Raw genomic sequence first — 14,992 nt, 5'->3', positions numbered from 1 at the left:
CAGAGGAGTGGGAGCATGAAACCATTGTGGATAGTTCAACATTTCTATCAGTAAGTCAAACTGTGATACGGTCAAAATTCACCTCAGAAGTTCTTCAATGCTCCCCCTCCTGACCCTCAACTGTTAGCAACTCCCATCCCTGCATTGCCCCTACCAGCCTAGGCTTAACCTGCCCCCTGCCATAACCAAGCTGTACTGCTCTGGAGTTCATTCTCTCAGATTCCTCCTAAGCGACTAATTAAACATAGTAAACTGATTTGTACTAGGACCCTAGTTAACGACAATTACTTTAATCAGCTCAACACTTCTTAATTGAGTGACTAAGTATGCTTGGCACTGTGGCTAATAATCTGCTTAAGAAACAGTTTCTTTATTTAATAAATTGGGAACAACTGGGAAGCCTTACAATAAGGGAGTAAATAAATCATAGTACATCCATACCTGCAGGATACTCTGACGCCACTAAAAAGAAAGCTTTTGAAAATCATGCTTCCATCCATTATGGATATTAACTAAACTTATTGTGGTAACCATTTCACAATATGTATGTATATCAAGTCCTTATGCTGTGTACCTTAAATGAATACAGGGTACTATGTCAATAATATCAATAAAACTGGGAGAAAATGACAATAATGCTTTAGTATTTATGATACCAGTTGCATTTTAAAATTGTGCATAGGAAAAAGATAATAAAATACAATAGCAACTTTGTTTATCTTTAAGAAGTGGGATTGTATGTGATTTTTATTTTCTTCTAACTTCTGTATACTTTCCAAATTGGTTTGTTCCTATTTTTTTTTTCAAGGAGCATATACTTGGGTTATAACTAGAAAATAAATAAACATCATTTCTAAAGACAATTTTTCTCTGGAAGAGTTGTCAATCTAGTCCAGATGACTCTAATTTGAAAACAAACTATTAGTACATGTTATAGTTTGTACAAGGTGTTATGAGAACCACTAACTACCCCATATAGGTGATGGAAGATTTAATATGCTACTGCTCCCAGTAGCAATTTCCATGAAGTGACAGATAAATGGTTTTTTTTGGAGGGGGGAGGGGCGAGTAATATGCCTAGGATAATTCATTTGAAATCAACCTTGAGAGTTTTCCTGTTGACAAGGCTGAAAGAAGGGAGGACTAGAACAAAAGTTAAATTCTTCAGTTCTAGTAAAGTGCTTTGTCTTCAAGGCTGCCTTCTCCAAGTTCTGCTAGTCCATCAAAATGAACTATTTGATTTTCTCCGCTAAATACAGTCAGGCATACCATACTGAGCTTTTCTCACACACACACACACACACACACACACACACACACACACACACACAGGAATTTCTTGATGGTTTTACAACCATGCATTCAATGAATGTTGATTTGGTAATGCAAATTGACCATCAAGATTTATATTCCACAGTAATCCCTCAAAATAATGATTTAGCAATCATTGCCAGCTTCTCTTTGAATAATCTTACTACCAGAACTATCAGTATTTAGAACATTGGTTGATTTGACCTCCTATATGCCTTTCAGCCTCTGGCCAAGCAGAAACATGGTCCTAGGGCAAAAGCAGGTGAGCAACTTAAGGGACACATAGTGCACTTATGAGTCATTGGGAATTGGCTATTTTGAACATCTTTACCGCTGCTTTCACATAACACTAAACTCTTAGCAGCTGATACAGGCGACTGTGTGCTATGAACAGCACAAGCAGAACTTCAATAAATTTTTCCATGTTAAATTCACATCTGATCAGCCTACTTAGATTCCTGTCTTTAGCATCATCACACTAAAAATAATTATTCCCTGTTTAATATTATATAATGCTGTGTAGGCTCCATAGAAAAGAAATTAAAGATACTTGGGTCTTGTCTTTGGGACCTTACAATTTTGAACAGAGAATGACACCAAACAGAGAGACATAAGCTATAAACAACTGCATGAATTAAATAAGGAAATCATTACATTGAGAAACAAGACGGCTTCGGTAGACCTTTAGTTGATGAATGAAGAGGCAATTATAGAAGCAACCCACAGGGAACTGCTGGTTTTTGAAAGGGCTTAATTAATTATTTAATTAAGACACTCTACTGTAGGAGGGCAAATCTGGAAATTGTGCAGATTTGGCAACTGCAAAATGATTGAAGTTCAGGGGTGGGAGAAATATTTCAGAACTCTTATTATTTTAATCTCTAAACCTTGCAAGAAATGGCATCAGAACTAAGGTCCAGCAAATTCTGTTGGCTTTAAGTTTTGCCTTCATCCACATGTAACCAAGAGCAAATGTGCAATTTACATTTAAAAAAAGTGTCAGGGTTGTGCTCAAATGTATATTGAACTCAAGCTTGTGACAATGCTCACCAAAATGAATACAAATAATACATTTTTATGAAAAAGTAGTCACAACCTCCAAAAACAGTACCTAGTGGTGTTGTTTTATATTTTTTGCAAAGTGGAGGACAGCTGGATTCTCATATCGCCTTCCACATTCAATCTATTGCAAATCTTGGTGTGTTGTTGTTGTTTTTAATGACAATTGCATCTATTTAAGGAGTAAAACATAATGTTTTGATATTCATATACATGGTAAAATGATTACCACAATCAAGCTAAGGAGTATATCCATCTCCTAACACATTTACCATTTATTTTTTTTTTGTGGCGAGAACACCTAAAATCTTAATAAAGTATTTTTAACTACCGTTATCATGCTGTACATTAGATCTCAAGATACTGTAGAAAATGAGTACTATATTAAAGATATTAGATATATTAATGGACACATTTCAACAGCATCAGTTGGACAATTAAAGTCAATGCACTCTGAAAACAAATTATTATGAGGCCATACTTATATAAGCATGTCTGAATAGCTGGAGTTCAAGCATTTATTTTATCTACTTTGTTCAGGATAAACAGAATTAATGAAAGATAATGGGCCTAATGCAAAAATCTGTTTCACTAGTGCCTTATTGACACAGCTCAAACCCTCCAAAATCAGCCCTTTTCATTTGGAAAGTGAATTCTTTCAGCTTGAAAATCGTAGTGATTTTTCCCCCCTGCAAATTGCATACCATTTTAAAAGAACATGTTTGAGAAAGACACATGAGAAAGAGATCTAACTACAAACTGGTAGAGATGACCCTGCTGTCACTCTTGCTCTCTGGCAAGCAAATGTGGATCTAAGGTTCTAGCCAAAGGCTCACTTCCCCAGGGTGATTTCTATAGATATGTACCTTTACCACAAAGCGTACAAAATGTGGTTTTCTGGAAATAAGGATGAAAATCTACTGAATTGAGTGCTGTCCTCTATGCTTGAACATGTAAGAAATAAAATGCTCTTAAACAGAGGAGATCCTCAAAGAGATGCCTTAAGATGAGAATCTCCAGTAGAGTTTTCAAAACACACACACACACACACACACACACACTCACACACACACACCCCTACAAAATAGAAAGTTTTCCAAAGAATCAAAAGGCTCCTGACAGAATTCAGCTCTTCAAGTCAATGAGGGGCTGAATAACACAATTACAACTCAGAGACTAAGAATCCCTCCTGTGAAGCATTTTCTATAACCATTGGTTAGGATTTTCTTATGGGGCACTATGATATTTTTGTCATTAACATATCAGCCAGACTGTATATTTATTCATTCATTCAACCATCAAGTGCCTACCGGATGCCAGCATTGGGGATGCAAAATGAATATGCTATGGCCCCCGAACTTCTTGAATCTGATGGGTGATGTCAGGAAAAACACTCACTTCCATTTAGGGGAGCTTCATCAGAAGGAACAAATAGAAAGGTGATCCAGGCAATGGAAATGGCATGTGAGAAGGCATGGGGCAGAACAAAAGGTACTTTGGGGTCATGGCAAAACTGCTCACAGTAAGTAGATGGGAGTAGAGTTAGGCAGAGGCCAGATGGCCAAGGGAAAAGAAATCTTTGATAGATGTTAAACAGAAATAGGATAATCAGGAATTCATTTAAAGATAACAACCTGGGGTAGTATGATATAATGTTCCTAAAACAAATGGATGCTCATTTTGCCAAAGTAAGTTGTGAAAAAAGTTACATCTATGCCCACAGAAGAGGCCTGGACCTCTTTCAAATGAAGAACTAGGTCTTTTTCTCAGCAGCTGCTGTCCTTGAATATAGGACCACAACTGAGGAAGGCTGAAGGAGAAGGCTTTACTCTCAGAGACTATCTTGGCATTGCTGAGAGTACTTGCAAACCCGTGGCCATTATTTTTCAATCAAATGCATATTCTGACAGCAGTAACCAATGCAGATCCAAGGAAAGGCCAACAGACAATAAGAACTGTCTACATTGTATTGGGAATGATTAAAGAACTGACTGAGAAAGCAATTTAATACACTACTCATATTCCTTCATCTTCTTCAAATTGTGCCTGCATCAATGACAACTTGAGCTATAATTATTCCATTAATCTGAAGTTTTCTTTCAATATCATCATTTATTTCAATATAATCTTGTTTTTTAAGAAAATATTTTTGTTATTATTATTCCTTGAAGTGGTAGCGCATTCACATAGTTCAAGCATCAAAAGTATAAGAAGCCCTAGCCAGGTTTGCTCAGTGGTTAGAGTGTCAGCCCAAGGACTGAAGGGTCCCAGATTCAATTCCAGTCAAGGGCACGTACCTCAGTTGCAGGCTCAATCCCTGGACCCGGTCAGGGATGTGTGGGAGGCAACCAATTGATGTGTCTGTCTCTGTCCCTCCCACTCCCTTCCACTCTCTCTAAAGATCAATGGGAAAATATCCTCGGGTGAGGAATAACAACAGCAAAAAAGTATAAGAAGATACATTTATACCATGGAATACTTTGCAGCAGTAAAAAAGAAGAATCTCTTACCCTTTGAGACAGCATAGAGGGACCTGGAGAGTATCATGCTAAGTGAAATAAGTCAGTCAGAGAAAGACAAGTATCACATGATCATACTCATATATGGAATCTATTAACAAAATAAACCGATGAACAGAGTGAATCTAGAGACATGGAAACATGGAACAGAGTGTGGAATATCAGAGGAAAGGTAGGGGAGGGTGGGTGTATGGGAGGTAATCAACCAGGGACCTTGTATTCATATGTGCATGGCACATGGACACAGACAATGGGGTGATGAGGACCTGGGGAGGGGGGCAGAGGTGGGATGGAGGGGGTCAATGGGGGAAAAACGGGGACATATGTAATACTTTCAATAATAAAGAATTATTTTTTTAAAAAAAACTATAAGAAGATATACAGCAATACCTCTTTTCCATTTCTTTTTGTTTGTTTGTTAATCCTCACCCAAAGAGATTTTTCCCATTGATATATTTAGAGAGAGTGGGAGAGAAAGGGAGGGAAGGCTTAAGGGGGGGGGGAGAGAGAGAAAGAGAAACATAGATGTGAGAGAGATACATCGATTGTTTGCCTCCTACCACTCAGGTTCGTGCCCTTGACTGGGAATCCTTTGGTGAGCAGGCCAAGGCTCTCTCTATCCACTGATTGACACTGGCCAGGGTTCAACTTCTGTCTTCAATCTGCCAAGTTCCTATGCCCCCAAAATAGGTAACCAACATTGTTAGTTTCTCATTTACTTCCCAGGATTTTAAATATATACAAGCTAGTACAAGTATAGATTATTTTTTCTCTTTTTATTTCATCCTAAGAGAACACTATTTTGACACTTTTTTCTCCCTGCCTAAATCTGAGAGATTGTATCAGTCAACTCTGGCTGTCATAACAAAATCCCATAGATTGGGTGCTTAAACAACAGAAGTTTATTTTTTCATAGTGGACATCCAAGATCAGGGTGCCAGCATTTGGGTTCCAATGAGAGCAATCTTCCTGGCTCATCATCTCCCCACTGTGTCCTTAGCAAGCTGGAAAAGAGTAGAGATGCCTCTAATTCTGAGACAAAATAAGAAAAAAAAAAGTCAGTGAAAAGACAAACTTAAAATTTTTTTTCCAAAAATTTTCAATCATAGTTTACATTCCATATTATTTTGTATTAGTTTCAGGTGTACAGTATAGTGGCTAAACAATCATATACTTTACAAAATAGTCATAGAGATGTACTAAAGTACAACATAGGGAATATAGTCAATAATATTGCAATAATTATCTATGGTGTAGGTGGGTACTGGAAATATGGGGGGAAACACTTTGTAAAGACATGAGCATTTTGAGGTAAAAAATAGTTTAGAAATATTTATGACCTGAAAGTAATCAAGGTAGTCTTGAGTTGAGGGCTCGACTGGCAGAAGAAATGTGAAACGAGTAAGGAAATGATGATGTTGGCAAAAAAGTAAAAACACTGACTCTGTCACAAATTCTCCAGATCTCTAATACCACAGTTCTCCCTCCGATATAATGGTGAGTGAACATGGATGTACTGGAGTCAAGAGCAAACAGTTCAATGTCTTAAATAACCCCAGCAAAGACTGTAAGAAAAGTTCATTTACTATATAATTCAATTTCTATGGCTGTTATGAGCTCCCATCCCCAGCCCACTCCACAGGAAGGAAAAGCATTAAGCAAGCTGTTAAAATAATGCATTCCCACAGGACAAAACATCCTACAGTTTTTCAAACAGAGATGGCAGTCTGTGGTCCAGCCTCCAATCACCCTCTGTCAAGAGTTCTGCTTTTTCTGGAATAATACCCAAGTGTTTATAACTTTTCCTGTTAAAAGGTATGCATATTAAGAAATAAATTTAAGTTTGTACTCTAGGAGCTAAGATGCTGGGAGACAAAAGTGCGATAGGCTTCCCTTCTTGGCTGAAAAGTCCACATGACATGTCCATTTGGGCCTGGTGGTGCCTTAACCGACATTTGAGATTCTAGTCTTTTGTCACTTTAAACCAACTCTACTATGAAAATATTAATTTCTTTATTACATCTCATAAAAAATAAAGGTTACTATCTTTGTTTACTCAATTCACCTCCCTCCATTAAAAAAAACACACAAAACAACAAAACATTCCAATGACAAGGGTGGATATGTGGTCTTGTTTGAACCTATCATATTACCCCATCTTCTTGACTTGGTGATTGGTTTGGGGAGAAGTATGTGATCTAATTGATCCAATGCAAGTAACTCTGACTGGAGCCAACGAGAAAGAGACAAATAGTCAATTCATTGCTGGTAGAATTGCTGATAGGATGAGACGGAAAAGCAAGATCACTAGGAGCCACGTTCCCCATGGCATGGAGAAAGCCATCTGCAACAAGAACCAGAAACACTAGTCAGAGTTAGAGAGTGTGAGCCCTAGACGTGTTCCTGGGACACAATCCAGACATCCTCAGGACCACTTATATCAGGTGCTTGGAGCCTGAGATAAGTCAGTCCTGATATGTGTTAAATACAATTTTGTTGCATGAGTGAAATAAATAAATGATTTAAAATGAACATTTATCTGGGGGTAGTGATTCTTAGAGCTTCTAATTTGAAGTAACTTTTATTTGAAAATATCTTTCAAAAGCAACTAACTAATAAAACCATCACAAAGTACCAATAGTCACTTAATTTGTAGCCAACTACTGAAATATACTACTGTAAACAAAATTAAAACGAAAGAGTAGTTAGAAGTCTGTCAAAGCAGAAAAGTAAGTATTTAAAAATATCAGAGATAGCTGTCATTTTGAACAAATACAGCACACCTCTTAACTAGTGAAATTTAAATATTTTCCTTTTAAAACTCTGACATTCCAAGAGGTAGACATGTAAAAAAAAATGTGGGTTTATACTTGGAGCCAAATAGTTATTTAGCTATTTAGTTAAACATGTGCCCAGAATGCTAGACCTGCTGCCTTTCACAACATTGCTTTTGGAAGTCAGCCTTTCTCCACTGTCTTTCCCCAAGATGTCTTTTTAAAATGGGAAATTGATTGATGAAATCTTAGGCATGAATAAATGCTAATGCATATAACACATTAAAATGCTATCATTTTATAAGAAAGGCTTGTTGGCTAACAGTGTTATTACTTCTAGTAATTCAAAGTCTAGTGTTTAACTTACATAATGAAAAGAGGAAATCAATTATTCTGTCCACAGTATGGTAAAACTCATTTTCAAAATTATGTTTTCAGAGGCAACCAGACTGACTTATCCACTGACTTAAAATGTAGGGTGTCACATTTGAGCAGTTTTTACCCCACTTTCAAATGTATTGAACAGTGTCCAAACTATGAGGAAGCACTTTTTGCATTGTCTGGACAGGGATGTGTGCAAGTTCATATCTAGCTAATAATTCAGGTTCACCCTCCCAAAAAGCATATTCTACAAGTAAAGTAGTTCTAGTATTTATGGGGTGGACAGTTACCAGAACAGCTCTTAAAGGCTACATAATAAAAGTGCATTAAAGCTGCCTAAATTAATTACCCATAGATACTGAAATGGATTCAGCTAATGGATTCTGCCTCCCAGAGTGCCCTCTTTCAATAATAAAAGAGGCAAAAAACACACGTTTTCTTCCTCTTTTATATAACATCCAGCTACCTGACCAGGGACTGCCCACAGCACCCCTGAGCCAGCAGCAGGCAGAGGTCACCTTGCGATCAGACACTCATGCTTCTCTCCAAGGGCAAATGGGCTGCCTCAGCAGCTGTCACATCCTGCTGCCCTTGGTAACTGGAAACTGGTCTAGAGTTTCAAACTTATCTCCTGCTTTGCATTACCAAACTGGCAGTCTTGCCAGATCCTTGTAAATGCCTGTTATATATTATGCCGGGCCAGCACAGCCAAGGGTTCCGTGAACCTGAAGGGAGGAGCGGGGAGGCGGCGAAGGATTAAAGAAAAAACAAAGAGAATAAACTGGGTCTAGGTCAGGGGTGGGCAACCCCTGGCACGCGTGCCAAACATGGCACACCAATAACTTTTGCTGGCACTCGAAACCCTCTCTTATAATCTTCCTTTTACAATTTTTTTCTTAATATCGACTTATTTTTCAGATAAATTCAGTGTAGGTGCATCTTAGATAAATAATTTTACATAACAAGTTATCTTAAAGACCATATACATGGATTGGCGAGAGAGGGGAAGAGCAATTTCAATGCCTCTGCCTTAACTCTCCCTGCCTTCCTAGATCCGACCAGTGTTTTGGTTTCATCCACGTACGCTTGTGAATCTTTGTTCTCAGTGATGAATTTTGTTAAGTCTCGTAATAGGAGTAACCTGACAGATGAAAGTAGTAGCTCGTGCATATCTCTGAAGGTCACGAAATATAAACCTGATGTAAAATCTCTGTCATCAGTGATGCAGCAGCAAAAGTCCCACTGATAATATCAAATGGAGTCATAAAGTTTTCTGTCAGACTATCAATGTACATGTATTCATTAAAAAATAAATGCATTTTTTCATCCTCATATACTGTTTTTGTCACTCGAATGAATTTTATTATTTCTTCAAGGTTCTTCACATACGTACACCTTAAGAGATATCAAGTAGACGTAACACGTTCTCAAAAAATTAGGGTTGGCACGCAGAAGAATTTTGAGTCAGAGATTTTGCTGGTTTGGCACGCACTCACAAAAAGGTTGTCCACCCCTGGTCTAGGTGGATCTCCTGTGCCTGGCTGAAGCCACAGAGAGAGACCCAGATGGCAAACTGAGCCTTTATTTTATAGCCAGAGGTAAACAAGGTAGTGGTCACCATAGTTACCATGCTCTTGTGAGTTTCACTTGTTTTGGCAGCACTTGCTGCACCTCCCACAGCCCATTAGCTACCCAGATAAGATCTAGGGAGCGTTATAAGGTCAAGCCTAATTATACTAAGAGGACTGTGCCCTCTAAGCTGGGACTTGCTTGTGGCTTTGCCAACAGGTCAGTCCCCAGGCTTAACCCTATGGGCCGTGCCCTACACTATATGAGAGTGGTGAAAGGCTTGAGAGGCTGGTGAACAGGGAGAGGGCACTTGTATTTGGGAAGGGGCACTGCCTGGCTGGCTCAGCCAGCTGCCATCGATTGGATGGTTTTGGAGATGACACAAGCCCAGAGGAAGAGGAGGGCGCACCAGGTCACTGGGTCTCTCGTCAGTAGGCAGACTCACAGCCCCAGGCACGGTTGAAACAACAAGGGGTCTTGTGAAGAGGCTGCTAGTTCTCCAAGGCACATAACGAGGACCTTCTAACATCCCTAACAGGGACTCAGAAACCACAGTTACTCAACTAGCGGCTCAGTAAGACAAGCCCCTTGTGTTCCTACTTTCCCCCTATGATGTTCTGTTTTGACCATCTTTTTGCTCATTAGCAGTTCCAGCAGAGGGCAGGCAGGGGAAAGGAGAGCAGTGATATATTACAGCAGATAATCTAGAGTCTTCTGAACATGTTAAGGCAAATTGTCTCGATTACTAAGAGCAACAAAGGTCTCTCTGTCCAAATGCTTTTTTTTCTATTTGTCTGTAAACGGTAATACCAGTTTTCAGGGTCTCTTCTCTCAAGGAATTTAGAGACTGGTTTGGGAAAGCAAAAGGAAGGCACAGGAAATAGCGAGGAAGCGTGCTTTAAAGCCAAGCTACCCCAGGAAAGTCATGGGTTTCAAGAGAAGGAAGAGAGCTCTTTGGGTGCTGACGTTGGTGATAGCACTTAGAGATTAAAAGTATACATTAAGCCCTAGCCAGTTTGGCTCAGTGAATAGAGCATCGGCCTGTGGACTGAAGGGTCCCAGGTTCAATTCCGATCAAAGGCATGTACCTCCATTACAGGCTCCGTGTGGGAGGCAACCAATCGGTGTGTCTCTCTCACATCGATGTTCCTCTCTGTCTTTCCCCCTCCCTTCCACTCTCTCTAAAATAAGAAATAAAGGGGGGAAAAGTATACATTGAAGTAAATAATTAGTGCAGAGAAATGAGAGTCAATGTTGGAACAAATATAATTGCTGAAAATTCTCTGAACAGGCTTCGGTGACAGCATCACAGAGAGCACTCACAGGCTTCCTGTTGGGATCTGGTTTATGTAGAACAAGTTTCATGGGATCTAAGTACCAGGCTTTTGTGATGATGAGCCACAGTGAAGGGGTGGTTGGTAAGTCAGGATTGGCTGGCATTCCAGGAGGAAAAATACACAGTACCTTTCCATATCATCCAGTAAAGTCTGTGTGACAGTGTCGTGAGCAACTCACCCTGGGGAGGTCTTCATCAGATAAGCAGGGCTGCAAAATTCATGGCCAAGGAATGCGGGCTGGAGAGGCACTCCCAGGCACAGCTGCCACCTGAACACCCAGGCTGGCCGGGAACCAAGGAGACATGCTGAAACCAGGAGCCTCGGCGGCGAACGGCAATGTTACAGCCGCTTAATCCTGAAATGAAAAGTAATTGCTTCTGGCTTAAAGAATAAAGGGAAAACAAGAGCAGCCTTGGCTGAATTACATTTTTTTTTCCCTTCAAAAACGACCATGCTGTAGACCAGGTTCTAAAACCCACTTAATATTTGAAAATGTGAGGAAATCGATGTTTCTGTCAATATAATTTTAATCCACCCAGGAGTACCGATATATTAAAAACACTTGAAGGCAAGTACATTTTGATCAACATGGTTAAATTAAATGCTTACTTTTCGCTATCAGGGATGACATTTAACTTACCTGAATATAATTTTAGGAAGTCGGTCCTCAAAATAGCTGTTGCTTGTTTTTAGAGCATTTCCTACTGAAAATCAGGCAGAAGCTACCAGAGTTCTTTTTCTGTGAAGATGAAATTGCAACTGGAGAAATATGGAAAAGGAGGAGGGGGGAGGCATTTCAATACTTCTAATATATTCCTATGATGGAATTATCTTCTTTCTAGACAAAAGAACTCATAAAAATTCACAAAGGAACAGCTGCAAGTTTAAATTATTGTTAGAAGGATCTAAAGATGATTTTAACACACAAGTAAGTAATATTTTGCTTTTACTTGTTTACATCGAAGAGGCAACAGAGTGGCAAATGTCAGATGTCCTGATTATGGAGTCGCCATTTCCATGAAAGTAAAGGAGCAATAATAAAGAGTAAAAGCAGAGCAAGAATGAGAACAAACAGATCTTGCCTTTCAAATTCCAATTCTTAAATTACATGTATTAAAATATTTGTGGCAGGCTCACAGTGATGTAGAGAGAACTAATTAAAGTATATCTTGTCTCCTAGAGCCATATAAAATTGCCAACACAAATAGCAATTTCAAATGGTTTATCATAATCCCTCACATGATTGTCATCAACCGATAATAACCAATAAGGAACAAAATCCAGTTTGTCTTCCTGCCATCATCCTGTACAAACATTAATATTATAAAACTAATATGACACATGGTATCTTCTTACGGCTGCTAACATTGAGGACAGTCCTCATAGAAGAAAATCCAAAGCCATTTATAAACATTACTCATAGCTTGTGTTTCTGCTGCTTCATTAATTCAAAACAGACAAAAATAATTTTTATACCAGAAGTTTTCTTTGGATACCACCAGTTTTTTCGATTTAACCTAACAGAATAGCACGGTGACACTGATAACTGTGGCCGCTTGCCTATGACCTCATGCCGGTGGACAGCTGGAAGGCCAACCACAGACCCAATAACTTAAGTGCACAGTAATCACAAACACAAAGGGCTTTTTTAAATGAAAGGTGTCATACAGTCCATGAGGTAGAGAAATAGCTATGACAACACTCAGCACGCAAAAAATATCCACAGCTGATGAACTGTGCTCTCTGCTGGTCTATGACACAAAGCCTGTGACCCTGAAAGCCACAAAATTTCCAAAGATGAAGGACTATGGCACATAGTAACATTTTGAGTATTTTTTTTAAAAAAGAAATCCTTTCCACACCAATACTCTATCATTCTATGCTAAGAAAGGGTACTGAGTGTTGAAATGGCCCCAACTTCTTTTCTTCACTGAGCATGGTTCAAATGTTAGCAACATTTGCATTCCCATTATTGAGAAGCCTTAGCGAACCTTCCTACTCTTACAAAATGTGACACTGTCCCCCCAAAATACAGATTTAAAGTATAATGTAAACATATATTTTAATGGAGATACACAGTAATTGCAAACATTTAGATAATTAGGAAGTGTATGGTATATTGTTGAAAGCAATTTTAACCCAAATATGTCACTTGCGGATTCAAGACAAGCTCAGTTTTTTATGTAAAAACTAGAGGCCCGGTGCATGAAATTCGTGCATGGGTAGGGTCCCTAGGCCTGGCCCGTGATCAAGGCTGATCTGTGGGGTGATGGCAGGGTGATCGGGGAGCCCCTGCTGGCACCTGCCTTGGCCAGCCTGGTGCCACCCGTTTGCCGGTCTCGCCCCCTGCGGCCGCAGCTGGTCGTCTCCCTCTGTGGGGCCACTGGCGGGGCGATGGCGGGGGGAGCCACTGGCACCTGCCTTGGCTGGCCTGGGGCCTGTGGGCAGCTCCTGCATTGAGTGTCTGCCCCCTGGTGGTCAGTGAGTGTCATAGAAACTGGTCGTTCCGCTGTTCGGTTGATTTGCATATTAGGTTTTTATTATATAGGACAGGCAAATTAAAAAAACACCTTAATATTACAAAAACAAAATCTCTCATAGTAAATATTATTTTAAAAAGATCATCAATGACACATTTTCTTCAAACAGCTATATTCTCATCCTAGATGACCTTTAGAGAAAGCAAATGTCTTTCTTTGCCCAGAGATTTCAAGTAAAGACTCTTTCTTTAGTACTTATATTTTGCTTTTTAGAGCTAAAACTAGAATTACTGACAATTCAAATATAATTTTTAGCATCTCCGTAGGTGAACTAACCCCTAATTGCCTTATGACTTGCTTTCTAAAAATAAATATATCTTTTCAAATTATACTTCATCAAAAGTGAAGCTTAATGAGATTTTAAAACACAGACTTTAAGTAATTTCATTTTCCCCATCCCCTTGCCACTATTTGCCCTCCTTTCTAAGCATCCTGTTCTCCTCTTTTTCTAGTGTGAATTGTTAAGAGATCCTGAGGAATAGCCATTGGCTCAGCAGTTGTGACTTCACTGATTGCTTTACCCAACCCAACAGTTAGAGGTTGTAAAGCACTTCACATGCCACATTTAAAAAACACAGCAAGCACATCATAGTCCAATTTCTGAAAACCAAGGATCAATGAGAATCTTCTTAATAGCAACCACAGAAAAAATGACTCATTCTGCTCAAGACATAGGGGAATAATAATACTGACTTCTCAACAAGCCAGAAGACAATGGAATAACATCTTTAAAGTGCTGAAAGAAATAAAACCTATTAACCAAGAATTAAAAGCATAGCAAAAATGTCCTTCAAAAATGAAGGAAAGTGAAAGAAAGGAGAGAAAGAAATATCGTTTTTATTAGATTAAAAAACGATACCTTTTTGTTTTACTTTCTAATGGCTGATCTAAGAATTGCAACATGCATCCTTAATAGCAGTCTACTATGTTTTCATATTACATCATTACATGTGTAGTATTTAAAAAGTATACTTCCTGTTCCCCAACTTGCTCTTTGCACTATTGTTTCATACATCATATTTCTACAAATGTTAAAAGCCCCAAAGTAAGTTACTATTCTTTTTAATATATTTTATTGATTGATTTTTTACAGAGAGGAAGGGAGAGGGACAGATGGTTAGAAACATCGATGAGAGAGAAGCATCGATCAGCTGCCTCCTGCACACCCACTATTGGGGATGTGCCTGCAACCAAGGTACATGCCCTTGACCAGAATCGAATCTGGGACCCTTCAGTCCCCAGGCCGACGCTCTATCCAGTGAGCCAAACCAGCTAGGGCTTAAGTTACTATTTTTGCTTTAAATAGTCAATTGTCTTTTAAAGAAAATCTTAAAAGTCAGTATTTGAGCCATCATGAGGAACTTCTTAAGTTTACTCTCTGTGCTTGCTTTAAAAAAAACACCAACCCTTGAACACATTTATAAGAACTACTAGAGGCCCAGTGCACAAAATTCATGCATGGAGGGGGGTCCCCTCAGCCCAGCCTGCACCCTCTCTAATCC

The 14,992-nt window shown here is 39.1% G+C and overlaps 1 long non-coding RNA gene across 4 annotated transcripts in view; it reads right to left on the bottom strand.

Annotated features, from left to right (window-relative positions):
* Nucleotides 1-5,809: 5,809 nt before the first annotated feature.
* The window catches only part of LOC102429922, a 78,219-nt gene continuing 69,036 nt past the window's right edge, over nucleotides 5,810-14,992 (bottom strand). For 2 of the 4 annotated variants that reach the window (XR_002830527.1, XR_002830528.1), the window contains exons 2-4: nucleotides 11,591-11,709; nucleotides 11,129-11,305; nucleotides 6,201-7,233 (exon numbers count right to left, since the gene is read on the bottom strand). This is a non-coding gene — a long non-coding RNA (uncharacterized LOC102429922). Of the gene's footprint in view, nucleotides 5,916-6,200; nucleotides 7,234-11,128; nucleotides 11,306-11,590; nucleotides 11,710-14,992 lie in introns of those variants that run through there. The other 2 variants (XR_330185.3, XR_001349286.2) reach the window with 2 other exon arrangements.

This window comes from Myotis lucifugus, unplaced genomic scaffold (genome assembly GCF_000147115.1).
Source record: "Myotis lucifugus unplaced genomic scaffold, Myoluc2.0 scaffold_126, whole genome shotgun sequence".
In the NCBI taxonomy this organism is placed as follows: domain Eukaryota; kingdom Metazoa; phylum Chordata; class Mammalia; order Chiroptera; family Vespertilionidae; genus Myotis; species Myotis lucifugus.
Note: the sequence above shows the minus strand (reverse complement) of the source record. Positions and strands in the feature narration are given on the sequence as shown.